At 40.1% G+C, this 24,629-nt stretch overlaps 1 long non-coding RNA gene across 1 annotated transcript; it reads left to right on the forward strand.

Moving 5' to 3' along the window:
- Positions 1–22,300: 22,300 nt before the first annotated feature.
- LOC142532055 (uncharacterized) lies at positions 22,301–24,231 on the forward strand. The gene is made up of 3 exons (XR_012816458.1): positions 22,301–22,421; positions 22,947–23,006; positions 24,048–24,231. It is a non-coding gene; the product is annotated as an uncharacterized LOC142532055 (long non-coding RNA).
- Positions 24,232–24,629: the final 398 nt, after the last annotated feature.

Consider the following 24,629-nt stretch of genomic DNA (forward strand, 5'->3'; position numbering starts at 1 on the left):
GACATATTAGCATATAAAACAGCAAATAGGGCACTGCCATGACGTTTACTAATTTTCCAGTGTAAAAAGACCGTTTTACCCTTGGACGTGACGTTTTACGTTTTTGATGTTTTCTTGATTTTCTTGACTTTAACATATCCAAAATAATTATTTAAGCCTAAATTAAAATTCCCATAATTTTATTTAGCTTAAAAACTAGGCTTTTTAATTAATTCGTAATTTGACGTTTTGAAGGCGTTTTAGTTCCGAAAAATCCCAAACTTTAATATAAAATTCCTAAATTCTAAATTTAGTCTTTTCATATCATTTTAGCCCTTATGTGAACCACGACCCGACCCCGGTGAGCCGTTTTTAAAGTTTTTAAGTTTAGGAAACCCGAATGTGACGCATAAACTTTGACCCCGAGCCATCTCTAGATTTTATCGAGTCACCCCAGAACCATAATGAACCAGACCCTGACCAACACCCTTAGGTACCCTACTGGAACTTAGGAACCCATGTAAACCACCCGAAACAGAAAAACGAAGCCCCAACCCCAGCTGTGTGTGTGTGGCCGAGAACCCCTTTAGGTATAGGACCCTTCATACTATCTTAGGACCGTGCCACCCAACCTAGCCCCTGACCCAGCCCCTGGTGCACTTAACTAGGACCCTAAGGTTGATCCCTGACCCAGCCCAAGCCCCCTGGACCGAGCCCATCAGCCTGCACAAGACCAGAACCCTGCACGCTAATCCCTTGATTCTCGGGTGGGAGTCCTTGCTGTCAAGGACTCCTCCCAGCCCCTTAGCTCGAGTCCTAGCTTTGCTAGGACTCTTCCCTAGACTCCCTCACGACCTTGGCTAGCCCCTGGAACGAGTCAACCAAGCCCTAGCCCCTGCAACAAAGAAACCGAACCCCCTTGACCATGACAGCAGTTGCTGCACCAGATTGCTTCCAGGTTCACGTGTGATGTTTAGGAGATTATCTAGGACTCTAGAGACCGTGTAAAATCATTCCTAAACATAACCTACATCATGGCAGCCCTTGTATACATGTAAACAACAAAAGTTTGAATCAAATTCATGTTTGAAGTTTCATGGATTGCATAAAAACGAAAATATCTCAAAGTGTCACTTGTTTTCCAAACTTTTCATGCATAAGAAAGATACTATGATGTGATGATGGTTTGAAGGAAAGAATAGGCGTGCCTTTGCGAAATTTACGCACGAAAAACCGTTGACGATGACGAAGAACGGAGCAAGACCTTTGGCTTGAATCACCTTGGCAAATTCTCGAAAATTTCTTCAATTACTAAGCATGTGTGTGCCGTGCAGTCTAGGTAAGATATTCAGAAAGTGGCCGTGTGTCTTGTGTAAAATTGTAGGGTTTTAGGAGACTTAATCATATATTATATATAATTAATTACTAACAAGGCTTTAGGCCTATTAAGCCAACAATTAGGCCCATTAGTCCTAATTAGGATTTAAATAAAATGTTAAAATAGTTTTGGTAAAATAAGTTTGTAATTTAAATAGCCGAGTTGCCAAAAAGTTCGTATTTTTGTTGAAAAACCAACACCAATAAAATTTATGTCCCGGCATATAAAATCACCTCAAAACTCCTTTTTTTCAAAAATATGAAAAACCCACAATCATATTATAAAAAATTAAAAACAATTATTTAATAAAAACATTTTTCAGCCATCGGTCTCCGTTCCTCGATCGCAACTCGAATAACCTTTTAAAAATACATTTTAATGCAACCATGTAGAAAAATATATTTTAAACATGTCAAAATGCACCATATAATTAATTCATGCAATTAAAACATTTAATTAAAATACAAGAGAATTTAATAATTGCATGCATGTGGTTCGCGTGGACCTTTAAATTTTCGGGGCATTACAGATATAAAGCAAATTTTGGAAAAAACTGTTATCACAAATAGAAAAGATTGGTCTCTGTGGCTTAATGATGCACTTTGAGCCTATCGAATAGTTTTTAAAACATCATTGAATATGTCTCCCTATAGGTTGGTTTACGGATATTGTCATTTGCTTGTGGAATTGGAACATAAAGCTTATTGGGCGATCAAAACTTTTAATTCAAGGATGAATGATGCCAACAAATTGCGCAAATTGCAACTTAATGAACTTGATGAACTCAGAAATGATGCGTATGAAAATTCAAGGATTTATAAATCAAAAATCAAATCATTTCATGATAAAACAATTCTTAGAAAATCTTTTGAGATTGGTAAAAAAATTTTGCTTTATAATTCTCGACTTCACATATTCCCAGGAAAATTACGATCAAGATGGACAAGCCCATATGTTGTAAATAATGTGTATCCTTATGGAGTTGTGGACATTGAAAGTCCTAAAAATGGTGATGCTTTTAAATTAAATGGACAAATGCTTAAACAATTTTTAGAAAATGAAATCTTTCAAGAAGAGTTTATTTCCCTTTCCGCTCCTTGATTTTTTTGTGTTGTATTTTTTTTTATTTGAGGTTTCCTTAATCTTTTTTTTCCCCAGTTAAATGGCGGATAACGGTACTCCGTGACTCTCATAGTCGGTTAAATCGGTTTCTCACAATTGCTGATTAAAATATTATAAAAAAAATCATTTCTTTTCTTTTCAAAATTGATGAAATTCTCTCAAAAATTTGTAAATATTTTCCCTCTATTTCTGAAAAATGTTCTAAGAAAAATTTAAGCAGGTAGGTGCGAAAGATTAAGATTGCTAATGCAAAAAAGATAGTAGATATTTGTAATGCCCGAATTTAAAAAAAAAAATTGGAAAGGAAAAAAAAAGGTTACTGTTCATCGTCACTATTCAAGCGCAGCGACGCTAGAATAGTAGTGTCTAGGCGCTAGAGTTGCGCAAATTTGGCGCTGCGGCGCTACAGACGGGAAAATTGACTATATAAGCTCACCTTCACCTCCTCCAATCATTTCTCCTCCTCCTTCTCCACCGAAACCCTCTTTCCTTCCATTTTCTACATTTCTTTCTTCAATCTATGGGAGATACGTTCAAGAAAATTGTGAAATGAAGTTAGATTTGTGATCCTCTCATCACGGGCTTCTCGAGGATGTAAGTATTTCCCATTTTTATTCAAGTTTGGAAATGGTTTGAAGTTTAGAATTGATATTTGAGATATTAAGATGTTGAAGATGTTGTATTTGAGTTGGTTTGAATTTAAAATGGATATGAGCATGGTTACTTGTTTCTGTGCAAGATAAGTTTTTATGCCTACTGTATTTCGGGTATATGGGATGGTTCTATTTGGATTTTGATGTTATGGTCTTCATCAAACTTGTAGAGCATCAAGTTATCTTCGATTTGGTTCAAGAATCACTCGGTCCCATGAAGCAATGAAAGAGATATGCTATATTTACTAAACCTGGTCTAGAATCCCGAGTTTGTGTACATGCCTTCTGTTTATTCTAACTCTGGGATTTATTGGTTGGGAATCTGGATTTGATGTTCAAATAAAAGTTATAGAACATTTTCATGTCTTCGAAATGATATAAAATGGGCTTGATTCCATTGAGTATTGAGGGAGTTATGATCCAAATACTAAACTATGCCAGGATTGTATTGATACAGGATTTTGAAAATTATGTTGTATGTTTCAGATTATGAAAGACTGAGTAAATGACTTTATTTGACAAAAGTTTGTGAAGAAAATTGTTGGAATTTGAGTTTTCTTGCATATCCAATTTGCGGATCTTGATTTGAAGCAGCATTGTATTTATTATGAATTTTGTACAAGGACTGCTCTGTTTTGATAAATGATCCGAGTTCTTGAGTTATTGTAGAATTCAGAGGTTCAAGACTTCTAAACTACACATTTCGATCTTCATTTAGTAATATTTTAAATGTATGTTACGGTCGGTAACATATGAGGTAAAAGTATCATTTTTTTAAAATTTGAAAATTCTATGGCTCGATGAATAACTTGTGATTTGATGATGATTGTTGTCTTGAGATGATGATATTGATTTGCATCATTACATTGCATATTGAGCCACTTGTCGATTCAGATTTCATATGGCAGAGGTCGCCTTGGTTTATTGATTTGTTGGACTTATGGGGCTATAGTTGAGTTGGCATAGTGTATGCGGAGGTCGCTGCTATTGCGTGAACACTCTCTATAGGCGCACCATAGTCCTGGAGATTGTATAACACAGCACCCCACCCCGAGCGGATGAGTCGGTGGATGTTGCTGGGTGATTCTATTCCCTTGGGTACCCCATGACCAGATGATTCACTTGATCTTGAGATTTATTGATAGCCCACAGCTTCTGATCATACATTGCATTATATTTCATCTTTGTGAGTTTATATGAACTATGTGAAATTTTAATTCTCATTTTGTAACGTATCGTACTTTTAACTACTGAAAATTTGCGGAAAAATAAAAATTTTCTTGAATAAAAAATAAACCCTCAAAGTTCTGTTTGGAATAAAGTGTCCATCCAAAAGTATTTGCAATGAAAGCGATCAACAATAAAGTTTGCTAACAATAGTACTTTTTTAGGCATCGTTAAACGAAACGTGAAATCAGAGTATTTGAGACGTGCATAAAAATCTTAAAACATGGGCGGTCCTCGGGTTTAGCCTCCCGCACAGTCCAAGCCAGCTCACTGTTCCCCACCTCTCGTCTCCTCAAACTCATCCTCACCTGCATCGATCAAGTCTAGTGACTCTAAAGACTCAACACGTATAAACTGGAAGTATCGACTAATACGTAGTAAAACCACATGCAACTTTAATATAGAGCGTACATACTTGAAACTTGAACTTGCAATTAAACTTGAACATACATGCATAACATAGACGTGCCAAAACGCGAAAACTTCTCATAAACATACTTGAATACTTGTACATACATAACTTCATCATTTTGCGTAGAGGCATGTTTCAAAGCAAGTGACCCATACATAAATATGCCTGATTAGACTAAACCACAGTATTAGGCTGACAGGGAATCTCCGCTGCCACATACATGAGATCCCCGTTCATGCTTTAATGGGTGGATTGCTCCCTGTTCATGCTTAACCACTTTCCAATCCTGATCTAAATCCGTTCACGCTTTAACGGGGTGGAGAGGTCCTCGGCCACGTTCGCCGACTTCCAAACCCATTCATAATTTGGTCACGAGACATTTAGCATACCTCAAAAACTTAAAATATTTTCTTTTGCACGTCGAACATACTTACTTGGCGTTGAGGGATTCGTTGGATCTCGCTTGGGGCCACTGCTGCAACATACTAACATGAATTCAAACACTTATCTTTCATAGCAGACGTAGGTACTCGAGCTCACCACCGAAGTAAATAAATGGCTTATGACATTCTAAATCTCTCGGGACTTGACCTCGTTTAATCATCGTACTAACCCATGACATAAACACCAAAACAATCAATATAATTTTACTCAAAACTGGAGTACACGGACCCCGTGCATGGGTCCGTGTAGGTACTGCAAAGTGCGTGTAAAGAAAAGAGAAGGCACGGACCCCGTGCCTAGGTCCGTGTAGGGGTCCATGTAAACACTGGAAAATGGAACTTCGGAAGAGACAAGGGCACGGACCCCGTGCCCAGGTCCGTGAAGGGGTCCGGGTACCTACTGTAATTGCAAACCCACGGAAAATTCAATACAGTTGTTGCTTAATAATCTCAACTCGATTGAACGGACTATGAACGGACACCTCGTGAAACGTCTGCCCTTTTTATTGCTTAAAAAGTACTAGAATTTTTATTTTTTATAAACACTCAATTTTTGGCCATACACATAAACCTCATGAAAATATTTTCCCCTTTAAAATATAACATTATCCAATTAGCATTTTAAAAATCAAGTGAAATAGTCATAAAAATGAAATCGTTGCATGTTTTGCCAAACCTAAAAAGCAATAAATTTGAAAAGTATAGCTCATACTAAACCTCTCAAAAGTCTCTCAAAGCATAAATAAATAGTCTTAAAATCTTTAGCATAAATCATAAATCATAATCGTAAATGCGGAAAAATAGAAGCGCTGGTCCTCGGGTTGTGTGCACCTTCAGTCCAGTCAAATCACCCGTCAAGACCTCCCTCAAACTCACCTGCATCCATCACACCTAGTGAGTCTAAAGACTCAAAACACCATCATCTTTATAGCAAGTAATACGTAATACAGTCAACATATACAGTGAAAAATATTTGTACTTAAAATATCGTTTTCATGAAGATGCATAAACTTCAAACATGAATATTTTCGTAAACCTTTTATGATGCATGAGTGCTACTACTTAAATAATAATTCACCCAAGTGTAGGTTGTCTGCAAGTAATATATTTCGTAAGTACGAGATCGATCCTCAGAGAGGTTATTTTGAGTTTAAATTTATTAATTTATAGATTACCAAATGCAAGAATGAAGTTTACAAATTATAAATTTTTCAAGGCTTGAGGATTTATTCTTTGTTTATATAATATTGTTTAACTAAAAGTAAAACAAAAAAAATCACCATAAATAATGGTTCCAAGAAAATTAAACACACACATAATATAATATAGTTCCCACCATAGAAAATATCGAATTAACCGATATTTTTTATATGGTACCTATGATTATAATTATAACTATATAAATAAATAATTGCATAAAGTAAATGTTAAATTAAATCATTATATTTCATTTAGAACAACCGGCAGAGCCACACTATTGCCTAAATGAAATATATTGATTTAATAAGTTAATTGCGGTAAAGTAAAAGTTAGTTGCGATAAAGTAAATGTTAATTGCGGAAAATTAAAAGTTAGTTGCGAGAAAGAAAAAGTTAGATGCGAAAAATAAAAGTTAGTTGCGATAAAGTAAATGTTAGATTGTTAGATGTTAGTATTAAATCATAATATTTCATTTAGAACAACCGGCAGAGCCACGCTATCGTCTAAATGAAATATTATGATATTATTATATAAATATAAATATATATATCTATATATATATATAATAATAAGTAATGAAATATTTATTGTATCAAAATTAAACAACAAATCAAGATAACCACTTTAATGCTATCAAGCATTTGATGTAAATTGATAACAACAAATAATTCATTTTTATACCTACAATAAAAATAAGTTAGCTAAATGAAAAGAAATAAAGAAAGAATATACAAAATATAAACAATCTTACTTCACCAAGAATGCATCCTCTTCACCTTGACATAATAGATTTAGCTTGTCATAATCTTACTTTTGATCAACACTAAAATATCACTCATAGTTGACAACAGGAAAGAAAATATATTGGAACTTAGAACTTTGATACACACTCACTGTGAAGGCCCTCGAACTACTTGCTTGAAAATTTGCGGAAAAATTTAAAATTTTCTTTTTAAAAGAACTTAAATGGCCTCATTCATAAAATCACTGGTGAATCAAGTCCAATATTTCAAAATATTGTAGCGGAAGAAAATCAAAGTTTTGCCAACAACAACGATTTAAAAATATCCAACAACTGATAAAAATTGTTTGCGAAGAAAATAACAACTGCTGCTCTGAGGTCCTCGGGTGCCACTACTGCCGACCCAAGCTGGCTCACTGGTCCCCGCCCTCGGCCCTGGCCTCATCAGTACCTACAACAATCAAGTCTAGTGAGCCTAAAGACTCAGCATGCATAAATCGCAGGTAACGAGTAAAAATCTGAATTTAAAATATGCATGAGATAAAATATCCTGTCCTGAGGCATACTGAAAATAATCTGTACTGAGCAATTATAATACGTGCATAACTGAACTGGAAGTCACTGTAAAAATATTTGCTCCTTGGAGCCTGTACTGAAATATCTGATAAAATTTTCTGTTGAGATTATGTTTTACGCCTGTGGCCACTGCACTAAGCTGAACTGATCGGTAACTGGCTACCGGGGAGGCTGAAACTGAACTGAGCTGGCCGGTCACTGGCGACCGGGTGGTACCATACTGAACTGATCGGTCACTGGCGATCGTATAAAATAACACTCCCACATAGTGAATGAACCACAAGCCATATCGCATAAATCTCAAAAATAATCATTTTCTGTTTAATGCACGTAAAATAATTAACTGGCATAATGAAAATTCCTGTAATTTTACCAACTGGATTGGATTGGATCGTTCCCAGGCTCGCTGCAACCTAACTGTGCCATGAAAAATATGCAATAGTTTAAACATGACCAACTATGCAATTTACGTTCAAAAGATGCGACTATGACGCCTAATGGCTTCGCATTTAATCATGACTCCGAGCCAACCTGAACCGATACTGAACCGACGTATAGTCATGATTAAAATACGCTGAAAAATCATAAAATAATGTTCCTAAAATGATAGGGTCGAAATCTAGGTGGAATGGAGGCCAAAACACGAAACGCTCTTTCGAGAGTCAATTTGGCACATTGCACCGTAAATTCTCGTACGACCTCAAAAATGATCCAAATGACAAACGGTCAAAAACATGACCTTCCCAACTCAATGAGGCACTGTCCAGTCCAAGGCCATGGGCTAAAAGCCAACCAAGAACTCAAACGACGCTTCTGAACAGCAGCATACTTGCTGTCAAAAAAATACAGCAGCTGCGCACTACAAGACTTGCATTGGTTTCGAGACTATCGGCCATTAGGGGCGTGAACCACCGACCAGAGACTCTTATCAACATCCCAAGGAATGATTTGAACCATGGCTAAGGGCCCTAGGCCAGCCACAATCCGCATCACACCAAATCTTAACCGAAGGGTCCAACCGAGAGCAACGTGCATGCGTGTGTAGTGTTTATGCTATGATCGATGTCTTGCGTCGTTCCAGTGGCCATTTGATTGACCATGGCACGATCTAGACATCTAGGAGCATGATATGAACCGTGGCTAAGGGCCATAGGCCAACCAAGATCCACACCAAGCCAACCAACTCGAAGTACATGTGCTGTCAAAACCGAAGGGCCGAGAGGGGAGGGGGCTGTTGTGACGTTTTGATTAAAAACCGATGAACCATGGACCAAGCCACCAAAAGGGCCACTTAGTCACGTCTTAGACATGCTAGGGAAGTGATCCAACCATGGCTAAAGGCCCTTGGGGCAGCCAAGATCAGATCCACAACCCTTGACACAAAACTGAAATTTTTCGAACAACATTTCTGCACTTATGGGGAACTTGCTGTCATTTCGGTTTTCCAGCAAGTATGGGGCTGGTTTGAATGGACCAACATGGTCCTAATGCATCCTACTACATGTATACAAGTCGCCTTGGGAGCCTGGAGTCGATCCAATACCTGAAACTCACAAACCAAAAGAAAACGTGAAGCTTGCCATGAAGAGCCGAAATTCTGCATGTGTGTTCCCAAAATATTTTGACATGTATCTCGGTTTTTGCTTGCTAAAACATGATCATGTACTGAAAAATAAATGATAATATGACTTGATTGAGGTTTGAAAGAAATCTAGACATGCCTGGTTTCGTTTCAAAAGAAAACGAAAAGAAGAGACGAGACGGCGCGGAGGAGACGGAGTGGCTTGCTTCTCTACCTTTCTTGGCTCTCGATTTTTCTCCCTTTCTCCCTAGCTGTTATTCACGTTTTTTTCTACTGAAAAGGGGTCTTATTTTCGGTGGAGGTGGAGGGGGAGTGATGGTTATGAAGGTGAGGAGAAGGGTGCACAAAAATAGGATCATATCAAGACCAAGTCCACTCCCCTTTTGAATTTGAATTTTGAATTGATATCAAATGAGTTGGTGGATGCTTCTAGGAGGTGGTGGCCGAAATTTAGCTTGATTCTAGACTAGGATATGTCCATTTATTTAATTAAATTGTGCTCCCAAAAATCCTAGAATTATCCTACTAATTACATGCAAAGAATTGGTCAAAGTTGGTGAGTTGGAAAATGAATCTTCTAGCACTAAGGGTGGCCGAAAAATGCATGATAAAATAAAGGGAAATGTTGATTATCTAGTCAACTAATAATCCTTGAAAGCCTTACTAATCCTTTAAATAATTTAGTGAGCTAACCCCTTAATTTAATAACTTAAATGAGTTCATTTCTTAATCACCTCAAATAATTAAATTAAATCTTCAAACCTTCCTTTCTAACTTAAATGAACTTAGTTACTAGCTAAATTAACTTCTGGAAATATTTCTCAAATCTTAAATTCTATCTCAAAACTCCAACTCCGGTCCGGCCTCACTGAAAATACTGAAATGCTAAAAATCAATCTACTGAACTGAAATAATGAAATAATTAACTTCAAACAAATGCATTTAAAATAATCATGCAATGAAGTCAATTAAATTTAAAAATCTAGAATTATGCATGGCTTATACGTCTACTGATTTACGGGTTCTACAATCCTTCCCCCCTTAAAATAAATTTCGTCCTCGAAATTAGAACTCACCGAATAACTCAGGGTATCTACTTCTCATCTCCGGCTCAGACTCCCACGTAGCTTCCTCCTCTGAATGGTTGAGCCATTTGACTTTGACTCGCTTAACCAACTTGTTCCGAAGTTTCTTCTCCTGTCTGTCTAGGATCTGCACGGGTCTCTCCTCATAAGATAAGTTCGGAGTAAGCTGCAACGGCTCGAAATTCAGCACATGCGAAGGATTTGCCATATACTTCCTCAGCATGGAGACGTGAAAGACATTGTGTACTCCGGCCAGATTTGGCGGAAGAGCCACACGATACGCTAGCGTCCCAACTCTGTCGAGGATCTCAAACGGTCCAATGAATCTCGGACTGAGCTTCCCTTTCTTGCCAAATCTCATGACACCCTTCATAGGTGCCACTTTCACGAAGACATGATCGCCCACTGCAAACTCTAACTCTCTCCTCCGCTGATCGGCATAACTCTTCTGTCGGCTCTGAGCAGTCCTCATCCTATCACGGATCTTGACTACTACATCTGCTGCCTGATGAACAATCTCTGGACCCAACTCTGCTCTCTCTCCTACTTCATCCCAATGAACAGGAGATCTACACTTGCGACCATACAGCGCTTCATACGGAGCCATACCTATGGACGACTGGAAACTGTTGTTATAGGTGAACTCTACCAATGGTAAGTTCGACTCCCAACTCCCAGAGAAATCAATGACGCAAGCACGGAGAAGATCCTCTAAGATCTGAATAACTCGCTCCGACTGTCCATCTGTCTGCGGATGGAAAGCTGTGCTAAACAGCAACTTCGTACCCAAAGTCGAATGCAAACTCTTCCAAAACGAGGAAGTGAATCTGGGATCTCTGTCGGATACGATAGAAACTGGAATACCGTGGAGTTGGACTATCTCTCGGATATACAGCTCTGCATACTGAACCATGGTGAAAGTCGTCTTAATAGGCAAGAAGTGCGCTGATTTGGTAAGACGATCTACAATCACCCAGATAGCATTCGATCCTCTGGCTGACCTCGGCAATCCGGTCACAAAGTCCATGGTAATGTTCTCCCACTTCCACTCGGGAATAGGGAGAGGCTTGAGCAAACCTGCTGGTCTCTGGTGCTCGGCCTTCACTAACTGGCAAGTCAGGCACTCGGATACCAAACGCCTGATGTCCTTCTTCATTCCTGGCCACCAATACAATAGCTGCAGATCTTTGTACATATTCGTACTCCCAGGGTGAATGGAGTACGGGGACGTATGGGCCTCTGATAAGATGTCTGCTCGGATAGAATCACTGCTGGGAACCCATATCCTATCTCGGTATCTCACAATACCGTCGCTGACTGAATACAAAACACTGCCCTTAGCTTCATCTCTCTTCTTCCACTGTGCCAACTGCTCATCTGCTGCCTGACCGCTGCGAATACGGTCAATAAGAGAGGACTGGATAGTCAAGGTAGATAAACGAGGAACTCTACCTCGAGGGTAAGTCTCAAGATCAAACCTCTGCATCTCGATCTGAAGAGGTTTCTGAATCGTCAAATGAGCCATCGCTGCGACTTTCCTGCTCAAAGCATCCGCAACTACATTAGCTTTACCCGGGTGGTAGCTAATGTCACAATCGTAGTCTTTCACAAGCTCCAACCAACGTCTCTGACGCATGTTCAGCTCCTTCTGCGTAAAGAAATACTTGAGGCTCTTATGGTCGGTAAAGATCTGACACTTCTCCCCATACAGATAGTGCCTCCAAATCTTCAAAGCAAAAACTACGGCCGCTAACTCCAGATCATGGGTAGGGTAATTCTTCTCATGGATTTTCAGCTGTCGAGAAGCATACGCTATCACTCTCCCATGCTGCATCAAAACTGCACCTAAACCAAGCTTCGAAGCATCGGTATAAAGAACAAACTCGCCAGATCCTGACGGTACAGCCAAAACGGGTGCTGAGATAAGAGCTTGCTTCAAAGTATCGAAGCTCTTCTGACACTCCTCGCTCCACACAAACTTTACATTTTTCTTGGTCAGTGCTGTGAGTGGAACGGCTATAGAGGAGAATCCCTGGATGAATTTCCTGTAATATCCTGCTAGCCCAAGAAAACTGCGGATCTCTGATGCATTCTGAGGCACAACCCAATCTCTGACTGCTACAACTTTCGCCGGGTCTACCTCAATGCCACTGCTAGAAACAATGTGGCCCAAGAACGCCACCTTCTCTAACCAGAATTCGCACTTACTTAACTTTGCGAATAGTTTATGTTTCTGCAATGTCTGCAACACTGTGGTCAGATGCCTGCTGTTCTCCTCCCGATTCTTGGAGTAGACAAGAATGTCATCTATGAACACTATCACAAACTGGTCGAGGTACGGCTGAAATACGCGATTCATTAGATCCATGAAGATCGCTGGTGCATTCGTCAGACCGAACGGCATCACTAGGAACTCGTAGTGGCCATAACGAGTCCTAAAAGCTGTCTTCGAGACATCAGCATCTCTCACCCTCAACTGGTGATAACCGGAACGCAAATCTATCTTGGAGAAAATCGAAGCTCCCTGCAACTGGTCAAACAGATCCTCAATCCTCGGCAGTGGGTATTTATTCTTCACTGTAACCCTGTTCAACTCCCGGTAGTCAATGCAAAGCCTCATCGTGCCATCCTTCTTTTTAACGAATAAGGCTGGCGCGCCCCATGGAGAAAAGCTCGGGCGAATGAACTCCTTGTCGAGAAGTTCCTGGATCTGCTTCTTAAGCTCTGCCATCTCTGTCGGTGCTAGTCGGTATGGCGCTTTGGATATCGCAGCCGTACCTGGCATAAGCTCAATGGAAAACTCGACCTCTCTCTCTGGTGGCATACCAGAGACGTCTTCGGGAAAAACGTCTAAGAAATCTCTAACAATCGGAACATCTGGGGCTGACAGGCTGGGTTCCTCGGGGACAGATAAAAGGGTTGCTAGAAATGCCCGACACCCTCTATGCATGAGCTTCCTAGCCTGAACATAAGGAATAATGCGCGGTAAGGAAAAGTACCTGTCCGGCTCAAATAAGAACTGCTCCATTCCAGGCGGTCGGACAAGAACGGATCTCCGCTGGAAGTCTATCAACACTCTGTTCCTCAATAGCCAGTCCATCCCTAGGATGATGTCAAATTCCGGCATCGGTAGCACAATCAGATCCGCATAAACAAGATTACCGTGCAGCTCAAGGTCTATATCTCGGATAACATTGGTAGCTGCCATCTCCTCGCCTGACGGCAACACTACTGAAAAGGCTGTATCTAGCCCAATGGTCTGGATCTTGAGAAAGTTTGCAAAGACCTCCGAAATAAATGAGTGAGTGGCCCCTGAATCTATCAAGGCCTTGGTAGCGGAACCAGATATAAAAATTCTCCCTGAAAGAGCGGAGCTCTAAGTTGAATCCCACTACAAGATCTAAACTTATAGACACGCAAAGGTCTAGGTTCCTCTAGCTTAATTTCCCCGAAATAAATCTGAGTAGAGCATGCAATCCTATAACAGTTCTAAGTTCAAAATCTAAATCCCGATTCCCAAAACGCGGAAATTCAAATAATAACTTAAAGTTTAAAGGTACCTGTCAACAACATAGTCTCCGGGTTGGCTTCCGCGGCATGGAGAGCAAAAACTCTGCCTTGGGTAGGCAGATTCCTCTGAGGGCACTGCAGCAACATGTGGTCTGGACTGCCACACTTAAAACACTTTCCTGAGCCAGCCATACATGCTCCAGGATGGCGACGTGAGCACCTGGGACAGACTGGGTGCTCCTGAGTCCTCGGGGCTGGGCGTCCCCGCTGCTGCTGCTGCTGCTGCTGGCCTCTGTTCCTGGGCGGTCCATGAAAAGGCCTCTTATTCTGCTACTGATGCTGAAGAGGAGGAGGGCGGTGCGGTGCCTGGACTGGGCGCTTGCCCTGGCGATCCCTCTCGATATCTCGCAGATCCTGCTCTGCGGCTAAGGCCTTGGAGACGGCAATCTCATAAGTAAGAGGGTCAGATACCCTAACATCCCGGCGCAAGATCGGCCGTAAACCCACCAGGAAGTGCATCAGCTTGGCTCTGGCATCATTCGCTATCAGGGGCACAAAGTGACAGCCCCTCTCGAACTTACGGATAAACTCCGTAACCGACATATCCCCCTGTCTCAGGCTCATGAACTCGGTGGTCAGCCTGGTGCGAACCTCCTCAGCAAAATACTTGGAGTAGAAAACCTCCGTAAAGCGGGTCCAAGAAAGTGTAGCCAATGTCATAGCTACCGAAGCTCCTTCCCACCATAAGCGGGCGTCTCCAGTGAACAGGTAGGTGGCACATCGGACTCGGTCTGCGTCCCCCAGCTCCATAAAATCGAAGATAACCTCGAGGGATTTGATCCATCCCTCGGCAAGCATGGGGTCAGATGCCCCAGAAAATTCCTTCGGGCGCATCTTCATGAATCGCTCATACACTGCCTCGGGCCCTGTCGGCCTGGCTGCGGCTGCGGCTACGGCTGCGGCATTGCCCCCCGCAAACTGTGCGAAGAACTGTGCCATCCCAGCTAACATCTGGGCACTCATGTCCGGTGGGGGCGGTGGAGGAGGTGGTAGGTCTCCCTCCGGTCTATGCTCCTCTCTGTCCTCTCGGCGAGGCTCCACCTCTCTGTTGCGCTCTAAAATGCGTCTAGGGGGCATACTGTTCCAACATAACCCATACGTAACTAACATGCATAATTCCATACTTTATTTTAAATGAACTCTGAAATACTGAAAATCTGGAAGCATGCTGACAAACTAATTCATGCTATAACTGAAATGCTGAACAAAATGCTGAACTGAAAAACTTACAGACCAAAGGCGTGGCTTCGTGAGCTTCTCGCGGTCAGTAGTAGTGAAACCCTATACAGAACCACCGCTCTGATACCAACTGTGAAGGCCCTCGAACTACTTGCTTGAAAATTTGCGGAAAAATTTAAAATTTTCTTTTTAAAAGAACTTAAATGGCCTCATTCATAAAATCACTGGTGAATCAAGTCCAATATTTCAAAATATTGCAGCGGAAGAAAATCAAAGTTTTGCCAACAACAACGATTTAAAAATATCCAACAACTGATAAAAATTGTTTGCGAAGAAAATAACAACTGCTGCTCTGAGGTCCTCGGGTGCCACTACTGCCGACCCAAGCTGGCTCACTGGTCCCCGCCCTCGGCCCTGGCCTCATCAGTACCTACAACAATCAAGTCTAGTGAGCCTAAAGACTCAGCATGCATAAATCGCAGGTAACGAGTAAAAATCTGAATTTAAAATATGCATGAGATAAAATATCCTGTCCTGAGGCATACTGAAAATAATCTGTACTGAGCAATTATAATACGTGCATAACTGAACTGGAAGTCACTGTAAAAATATTTGCTCCTTGGAGCCTGTACTGAAATATCTGATAAAATTTTCTGTTGAGATTATGTTTTACGCCTGTGGCCACTGCACTAAGCTGAACTGATCGGTAACTGGCTACCGGGGAGGCTGAAACTGAACTGAGCTGGCCGGTCACTGGCGACCGGGTGGTACCATACTGAACTGATCGGTCACTGGCGACCGTATAAAATAACACTCCCACATAGTGAATGAACCACAAGCCATATCGCATAAATCTCAAAAATAATCATTTTCTGTTTAATGCACGTAAAATAATTAACTGGCATAATGAAAATTCCTGTAATTTTACCAACTGGATTGGATTGGATCGTTCCCAGGCTCGCTGCAACCTAATTGTGCCATGAAAAATATGCAATAGTTTAAACATGACCAACTATGCAATTTACGTTCAAAAGATGCGACTATGACGCCTAATGGCTTCGCATTTAATCATGACTCCGAGCCAACCTGAACCGATACTGAACCGACGTATAGTCATGATTAAAATACGCTGAAAAATCATAAAATAATGTTCCTAAAATGATAGGGTCGAAATCTAGGTGGAATGGAGGCCAAAACACGAAACGCTCTTTCGAGAGTCAATTTGGCACATTGCACCGTAAATTCTCGTACGACTTCAAAAATGATCCAAATGACAAACGGTCAAAAACATGACCTTCCCAACTCAATGAGGCACTGTCCAGTCCAAGGCCATGGGCTAAAAGCCAACCAAGAACTCAAACGACGCTTCTGAACAGCAGCATACTTGCTGTCAAAAAAATACAGCAGCTGCGCACTACAAGACTTGCATTGGTTTCGAGACTATCGGCCATTAGGGGCGTGAACCACCGACCAGAGACTCTTACCAACATCCCAAGGAATGATTTGAACCATGGCTAAGGGCCCTAGGCCAGCCACAATCCGCATCACACCAAATCTTAACCGAAGGGTCCAACCGAGAGCAACGTGCATGCGTGTGTAGTGTTTATGCTATGATCGATGTCTTGAGTCGTTCCAGTGGCCATTTGATTGACCATGGCACGATCTAGAAATCTAGGAGCATGATATGAACCGTGGCTAAGGGCCATAGGCCAACCAAGATCCACACCAAGCCAACCAACTCGAAGTACATGTGCTGTCAAAACCGAAGGGCCGAGAGGGGAGGGGGCTGTTGTGACGTTTTGATTAAAAACCGATGAACCATGGACCAAGCCACCAAAAGGGCCACTTAGTCACGTCTTAGACATGCTAGGGAAGTGATCCAACCATGGCTAAAGGCCATTGGGGCAGCCAAGATCAGATCCACAACCCTTGACACAAAACTGAAATTTTTCGAACAACATTTCTGCACTTATGGGGAACTTGCTGTCATTTCGGTTTTCCAGCAAGTATGGGGCTGGTTTGAATGGACCAACATGGTCCTAATGCATCCTACTACATGTATACAAGTCGCCTTGGGATCCTGGAGTCGATCCAATACCTGAAACTCACAAACCAAAAGAAAACGTGAAGCTTGCCATGAAGAGCCGAAATTCTGCATGTGTGTTCCCAAAATATTTTGACATGTATCTCGGTTTTTGCTTGCTAAAACATGATCATGTACTGAAAAATAAATGATAATATGACTTGATTGAGGTTTGAAAGAAATCTAGACATGCCTGGTTTCGTTTCAAAAGAAAACGAAAAGAAGAGACGAGACGGCGCGGAGGAGACGGAGTGGCTTGCTTCTCTACCTTTCTTGGCTCTCGATTTTTCTCCCTTTCTCCCTAGCTGTTATTCACGTTTTTTTCTACTGAAAAGGGGTCTTATTTTCGGTGGAGGTGGAGGGGGAGTGATGGTTATGAAGGTGAGGAGAAGGGTGCACAAAAATAGGATCATATCAAGACCAAGTCCACTCCCCTTTTGAATTTGAATTTTGAATTGATATCAAATGAGTTGGTGGATGCTTCTAGGAGGTGGTGGCCAAAATTTAGCTTGATTCTAGACTAGGATATGTCCATTTATTTAATTAAATTGTGCTCCCAAAAATCCTAGAATTATCCTACTAATTACATGCAAAGAATTGGTCAAAGTTGGTGAGTTGGAAAATGAATCTTCTAGCACTAAGGGTGGCCGAAAAATGCATGATAAAATAAAGGGAAATGTTGATTATCTAGTCAACTAATAATCCTTGAAAGCCTTACTAATCCTTTAAATAATTTAGTGAGCTAACCCCTTAATTTAATAACTTAAATGAGTTCATTTCTTAATCACCTCAAATAATTAAATTAAATCTTCAAACCTTCCTTTCTAACTTAAATGAACTTAGTTACTAGCTAAATTAACTTCTGGAAATATTTCTCAAATCTTAAATTCTATCTCAAAACTCCAACTCCGGTCCGGCCTCACTGAAAATACTGAAATGCTAAAAATCAATCTACTGAACTGAAATAATGAAATAATTAACTTCAAACAAATGCATTTAAAATAATCATGCAATGAAGTCAATTAAATTTAAAAATCTAGAATTATGCATGGCTTATACGTCTACTGATTTACGGGTTCTACAATCCTTCCCCCCTTAAAATAAATTTCGTCCTCGAAATTAGAACTCACCGAATAACTCAGGGTATCTACTTCTCATCTCCGGCTCAGACTCCCACGTAGCTTCCTCCTCTGAATGGTTGAGCCATTTGACTTTGACTCGCTTAACCAACTTGTTCCGAAGTTTCTTCTCCTGTCTGTCTAGGATCTGCACGGGTCTCTCCTCATAAGATAAGTTCGGAGTAAGCTGCAACGGCTCGAAATTCAGCACATGCGAAGGATTTGCCATATACTTCCTCAGCATGGAGACGTGAAAGACATTGTGTACTCCGGCCAGATTTGGCGGAAGAGCCACACGATACGCTAGCGTCCCAACTCTGTCGAGGATCTCAAATGAATCTCGGACTGAGCTTCCCTTTCTTGCCAAATCTCATGACACCCTTCATAGGTGCCACTTTCACGAAGACATGATCGCCCACTGCAAACTCTAACTCTCTCCTCCGCTGATCGGCATAACTCTTCTGTCGGCTCTGAGCAGTCCTCATCCTATCACGGATCTTGACTACTACATCTGCTGCCTGCTGAACAATCTCTGGACCCAACTCTGCTCTCTCTCCTACTTCATCCCAATGAACAGGAGATCTACACTTGCGACCATACAGCGCTTCATACGGAGCCATACCTATGGACGACTGGAAACTGTTGTTATAGGTGAACTCTACCAATGGTAAGTTCGACTCCCAACTCCCAGAGAAATCAATGACGCAAGCACGGAGAAGATCCTCTAAGATCTGAATAACTCGCTCCGACTGTCCATCTGTCTGCGGATGGAAAGCTGTGCTAAACAGCAACTTCGTACCCAAAGTCGAATGCAAACTCTTCCAAAACGAGGAAGTGAATCTGGGATCTCTGTCGGATACGATAGAAACTGGAATACCGTGGAGTCGGACTATCTCTCGGATATACAGCTCTGCATACTGAACCATGGTGAAAGTCGTCTTAATAGGCAAGAAGTGCGCTGATTTGGTAAGACGATCTACAATCACCCAGATAGCATTCGATCCTCTGGCTGACCTCGGCAATCCGGTCACAAAGTCCATGGTAATGTTCTCCCACTTCCACTCGGGAATAGGGAGAGGCTTGAGCAAACCTGCTGGTCTCTGGTGCTCGGCCTTCACTAACTGGCAAGTCAGGCACTCGGATACAAAACGCCTGATGTCCTTCTTCATTCCTGGCCACCAATACAATAGCTGCAGATCTTTGTACATCTTTGGTCATAGTAAAAGTAAATTTGTCCTCCTTTTGATATTTGCACAATTTGATCATCTTAATGAACTTTTTAGGCAATCATGTCTTCTGCAAAGTTGTAGATAATTTCTCAAGGATTTCAAACATGTTTGAGTCACCTCCATTTGAATTTTCTAGCTTGAGTTATCATTATTTTACCAACACGTAGAAAACCTGAAAATAAAACATATTTAGTAAGACAATTAAATATAAACAAACAATACTAAAATAATTTTCAAAATCCTGTATCAATACAATCCTGGGATATGAGTTTTCTTGAAAAAATATTGTGAAGAAGAATTGTTGGGATTTGAGTTTTCTTGCATATACAATTTGTGGATCTTGATTTGAAGCATCATTGTATTAATTATGAATTTTGTATATAAACTGCTCAGTTTTGATAAATGATCCGAGTTCTTTAGTTATAGTAGAATTCAGAGGTTCAAGACTTCTCAACTACACATTTCGATCTTCATTTGGTAATATTTGAAAGGTATGTTAGGGTCAGTAACATACGAGGTAAAAGTATCATTTTTATTTTAATTTGAAAATTCTGTGGCTCGATGAATAACTTGTGATTTGATGATGATTGTTGTCATGAGATGATGATATTGATTTGCATCATTACATTGCATATTGAGGCACTTGTCGATTCAGATTTGTTATGGTGGAGGTCGCTTTGATTTATTGATTTGTTGGACGTATGGGGCTATAGTTGAGTTGGCATATTGTATGCGGAGGTCGCTGCTATGGCTTGAACACTCTCTATGGCGCATCATAGTCCTGGGGATTGTAGAAGACACCACCCCACCCCGAGCGGATGAGTCGGTGGATGTTGCTGGGTGATTCAATTCCCTTGGGTACCCTATGACCAGATGATTCACTTGATCTTGAGATTTTTTGATAGCCCACAGCTTCTGATCATACATTGAATTACATTGCATCTTTATGAGTTTATATTAATTATGTGAAATTTTAATTCTCATTTGTTATTGATTGTATCATACTGGGTTTATACTCACTGGCATGTCGGCTACCTCTTGTTTTCATGTACTCGACGGTAGGTGAGGCGAGGCTTGGAATGCCAGAGTCCAGTTCCAGGCGAGGAGATAAGAGTTAGAGTGGGATTCTCGGGTCTTAGGAGCTATTTGATGATGTTTTGATTACTTTGGCTTACTAGTTTATTTTGGGATTGTTTAAAATTTATATTTCAAACATTTGAGACATTTTAAATTATTTTGACGATGTTTACGTGGATTTTTGAACCACAATTATGTATTTTACTCAATCATTTGGGTTTGTTATATTTATAATCATTAATATTAGATGTCGTACCCGAGGCCCCACATTAGGTGGTATCAGAGCGTAAGATATTTGGGAACAGGGTAAATCGAGTCAGTTCGAATTGCTTGATCATGTGATATATTTGCTAGCATTTTCACTGTGCCGTAATTTGAAATACATGATCATAATTGAGATACTCTATTGTTGAGCTTTATTCGAGATTTTTAAGATTATTGAGTCTCGAGAGTCAGAGATGATTGATACAAGATTGAGATGATTATGATATTGTGATTTTATATGTGTTTGATCTATTGTATATCAGACATGGCTACTCGAGGTAGAGGTCGTGGTAGACCTAGACAGAACATACCAGTTGCAAAAGATCAAGGCAGTGCTACTCATACTCAGATGGATATAACTCCGACTCCGATGGAAATACTGTTAGCCAGATTTCAGTCTTTGCACCCACCGATGTTGAAGGGTACATGCATTAGAGTGAGATAACTGGTTGGAGAAAATAGATCAATTATTCGAATCTCTTGAGTATCCAGATGATTGTAGAATCAGGTTAGTTGTTCATCAGTTATTCGTTGTTGCTAAGAGTTGGTGGATCATGACCAAGAAAGCTTTAGAGGGTCGAGGTACGATTGTTACTTGGGATATTTTTAAAACTGAAGTTTATCAGCGTTTCTTTCCTACATCTTACAGGAAAGATAGGGGAGCCGAGTTTGCAAATTTAAAGCTGGGAAATCTGAATGTTGAGGATTATGTTGCTAAGTTCTCAAATTTACTGAGATTTGCTCCTCATGTAGCATCCGATGAAGAAGCTAAAGCCGATCACTTCATAAATGGTCTTAACCCTGATATCTTTACCTTGGTTAATATCGGAAGGTCTAACACTTTTGCTGAGGCTCTTGATCGAGCCAAGGGAGCTGAAACTGAAATCATTAGACAAAGAGGTTCTCAGTATACGTAACGACCTCAACAGCCACATTATAGACAACAGTTCAGACAGTGTATTAGTGGCGGTAACAGTGGCAACATAAGAGAGCAGTTTAGGGCTAGAGGCAAGCAGTTTAAGATGCATGGTGTAATGAATGAAGTAAATATCACAAGTTATGGATTTAGTAATGTGAGATTACTAAATAATTAATGATTTTTAACGATAGAAATATGCGATATCTTACTCATATGAAGTCCAAATGATTTGAAATTTGGATATAACGTAGAAAACTCAAAGATATAGAAGTTTCATGTTTTGAGTTTTGAGAAATTTGGTCGTCTGACTGGTCCAAAAAGATATACCGGTGTTAAAATATTAAATATTAAATATTATATTATATTATTTAATTAATATAATATAATATAATATTAAAAAAAAAGATAAAGATAAAACACGTTAAATGAAAGAAAGAATGAACTCCAGTGAGCAAACGAGAGGTGAGAGAAACGGAGACAGAAGGTTTTCGATTTTTCTTTTCGATCGTGCGACTTGTCGGTTTATCCAATCGACGAACCGACTTCAGTTCTAGAATCGTTGACACGAGGTCTTCGATTTGAGGTATAAATTTTACAGTTTTAGTGATGTTTGAAATTCGTCGATTTCTTGAATAAATCGGATAAATTGTTAAATCATACTGAAATTGAAGATTGTTGAATAGTGCATGATTTTAATGAAATAGAGAAGATTATAGTGGTCTTATTTTGAATTATTCCCAAATTATTATAAATAGGGATTTTTAATCGTTGGATTGAGATTGGAGAGTTGTTTGTCAGTTGTTATTAATTCTGATTGTATATTCGGAGTCTACGAAGTATAGGCTACACGTTGATATAAAGTTTTCGTAATTTGACGGATGTTGTAAAATAGCCTATTATTTGAAGTTAATTAATTAGGGTGTAATTGATGGTAGTATTGTAAATTAAAAACACCAGAATATTAAATCGTTGAAAAATACGAATTTATAATCGAGTTTTATATTTTGTTGAATTAATTGTTGTTGGGCTATTTGATGTTATATGTTGAGGCTGTTATTATTGTGTTGATACGGTGACAATGATATGATATTGTCGTTGAATTATTTAGATACATCACAAGCCTCGGGATCAAAGAAATAGCCAGATTTTATATATACTCGATTATCAGGTACGTGTTGACGTACGAGCATATGTTGTTATTGTTTAGTATTGATGAATACTATTGCGTTGAACGATGATAAATCACCGGAATTGGGTGATTTGGTATTATAATTGTTGTTGTTTATTATTGTTGATATTATTGACTATCGTTGTTTGGAGACATCTCGTTGATGTTGTCACGTTGATGTTGTTCGTTCAACGATATTGTTGTCGCCGGAGTTGGGGTGCGACGTATCGTTGATGTTATTCGTTCGACGATATTGCTGTCGCCAGTGTTGGGGTGCGACGTATCGTCGATGTTGTTGTTCGTTCGATGATATTGCTGTCGCCGGAGTTGGGGTGCGACGTATCGTCGATGTTATTGTTGCATTGTGATGTTGTTGAGGTTGTTGATGGCTTGATTGTCCAGAGACAGCAAAGGCGGTATTTCTGTTATCATTCCAATTATATTTTATATTGTTGATAATATAACTGTTATGTATTTCGATGATGATTGTTGTGTATGCTCACCATTTGAGGGCTGTTTCTGTTGGGCAGTTTACAGGACTATGCGTGAGACATGATAGTGGTGAAGGACTAGGTGTGTCTAGTCAAACAGTTCTGTAGTTAATAGTAAATAGAGACAGTATGGTTTATTGTCTTATTTGAGTTGTATGTGTGTATTTATTATACTGTTTCTGCTACACTGATGTAGATAGTGTGGTGATTGCACAATTTTGTCGTATATGCATTATCTTATTACGTCGTCGAAAAAGATATTTTTATGCATATGACGTCGCATGTTGTATGATTACGTGGCGAGATTTGGGGCGCCACATTTGGTGGTATCAGAGCATATGTTAGATGTCTGAGATGGTTAGGAGTTGGGTTTGTGATGAGGGAGCTGGATGACGATATTATCTGCGTATGTCTGTGCATTTGACTTGTTATTGATGATTTCTCGATGTAATTGATTGTTCTTTAGTTGCGTGTGCTTTTGTGCGAAAGGTGTGATGATGATTACTGGATTGTAATTGTTAAATGTTATGATTAACAATTTGATTTCCAGTGATGGCAGCTAGAGAACAGGTACATCCACACGAGGAAACAGAAGAGGTTGACAGTGGGTTTGGACAGATGAATCCATTGCCACCTCCTCCTATGGGACAGGCACCTTCAGATCAGCCTTTATTGCCTGGTGAGTTGACTTTGGCGCAGTTTAGCAGTTATCTTCCGCCGAGATTTGATAGTTCTGAGACTCGTGAGCGAACCGAGGAGTGGATTGAGAGGATAGAGCAGATATTTGTGACCTCTCCGTGTGCTTGGTCTGCTTGGTTACGATTGGCTACATTTCAGCTTTCGAGGAATGTATTATTATGGTGGCAGACGAGTGAGGCCGGATTGAGAGCTCAGGGCCGTACTGTTGATTGGGATGTGTTTCGGTCTTGTTTTCTTGATAAATATTTTTCTATAGCAGCCAGACAAAAGAAAGAGAAAGAATTTGAGGATTTGAGACAGGGTAGTATGTCTGTTGCTGAGCATGAGACTCGATATTCTGCATTGCTGAAATATGTGCCACATATTGCTACGAATGTTCATGCTAAGATGAGGCATTTCTTGAAAGGGTTGAAGTTAGAGTTATTTGATCGTG

This window comes from Primulina tabacum, chromosome 17 (genome assembly GCF_025594145.1).
Source record: "Primulina tabacum isolate GXHZ01 chromosome 17, ASM2559414v2, whole genome shotgun sequence".
Classification (NCBI taxonomy): domain Eukaryota; kingdom Viridiplantae; phylum Streptophyta; class Magnoliopsida; order Lamiales; family Gesneriaceae; genus Primulina; species Primulina tabacum.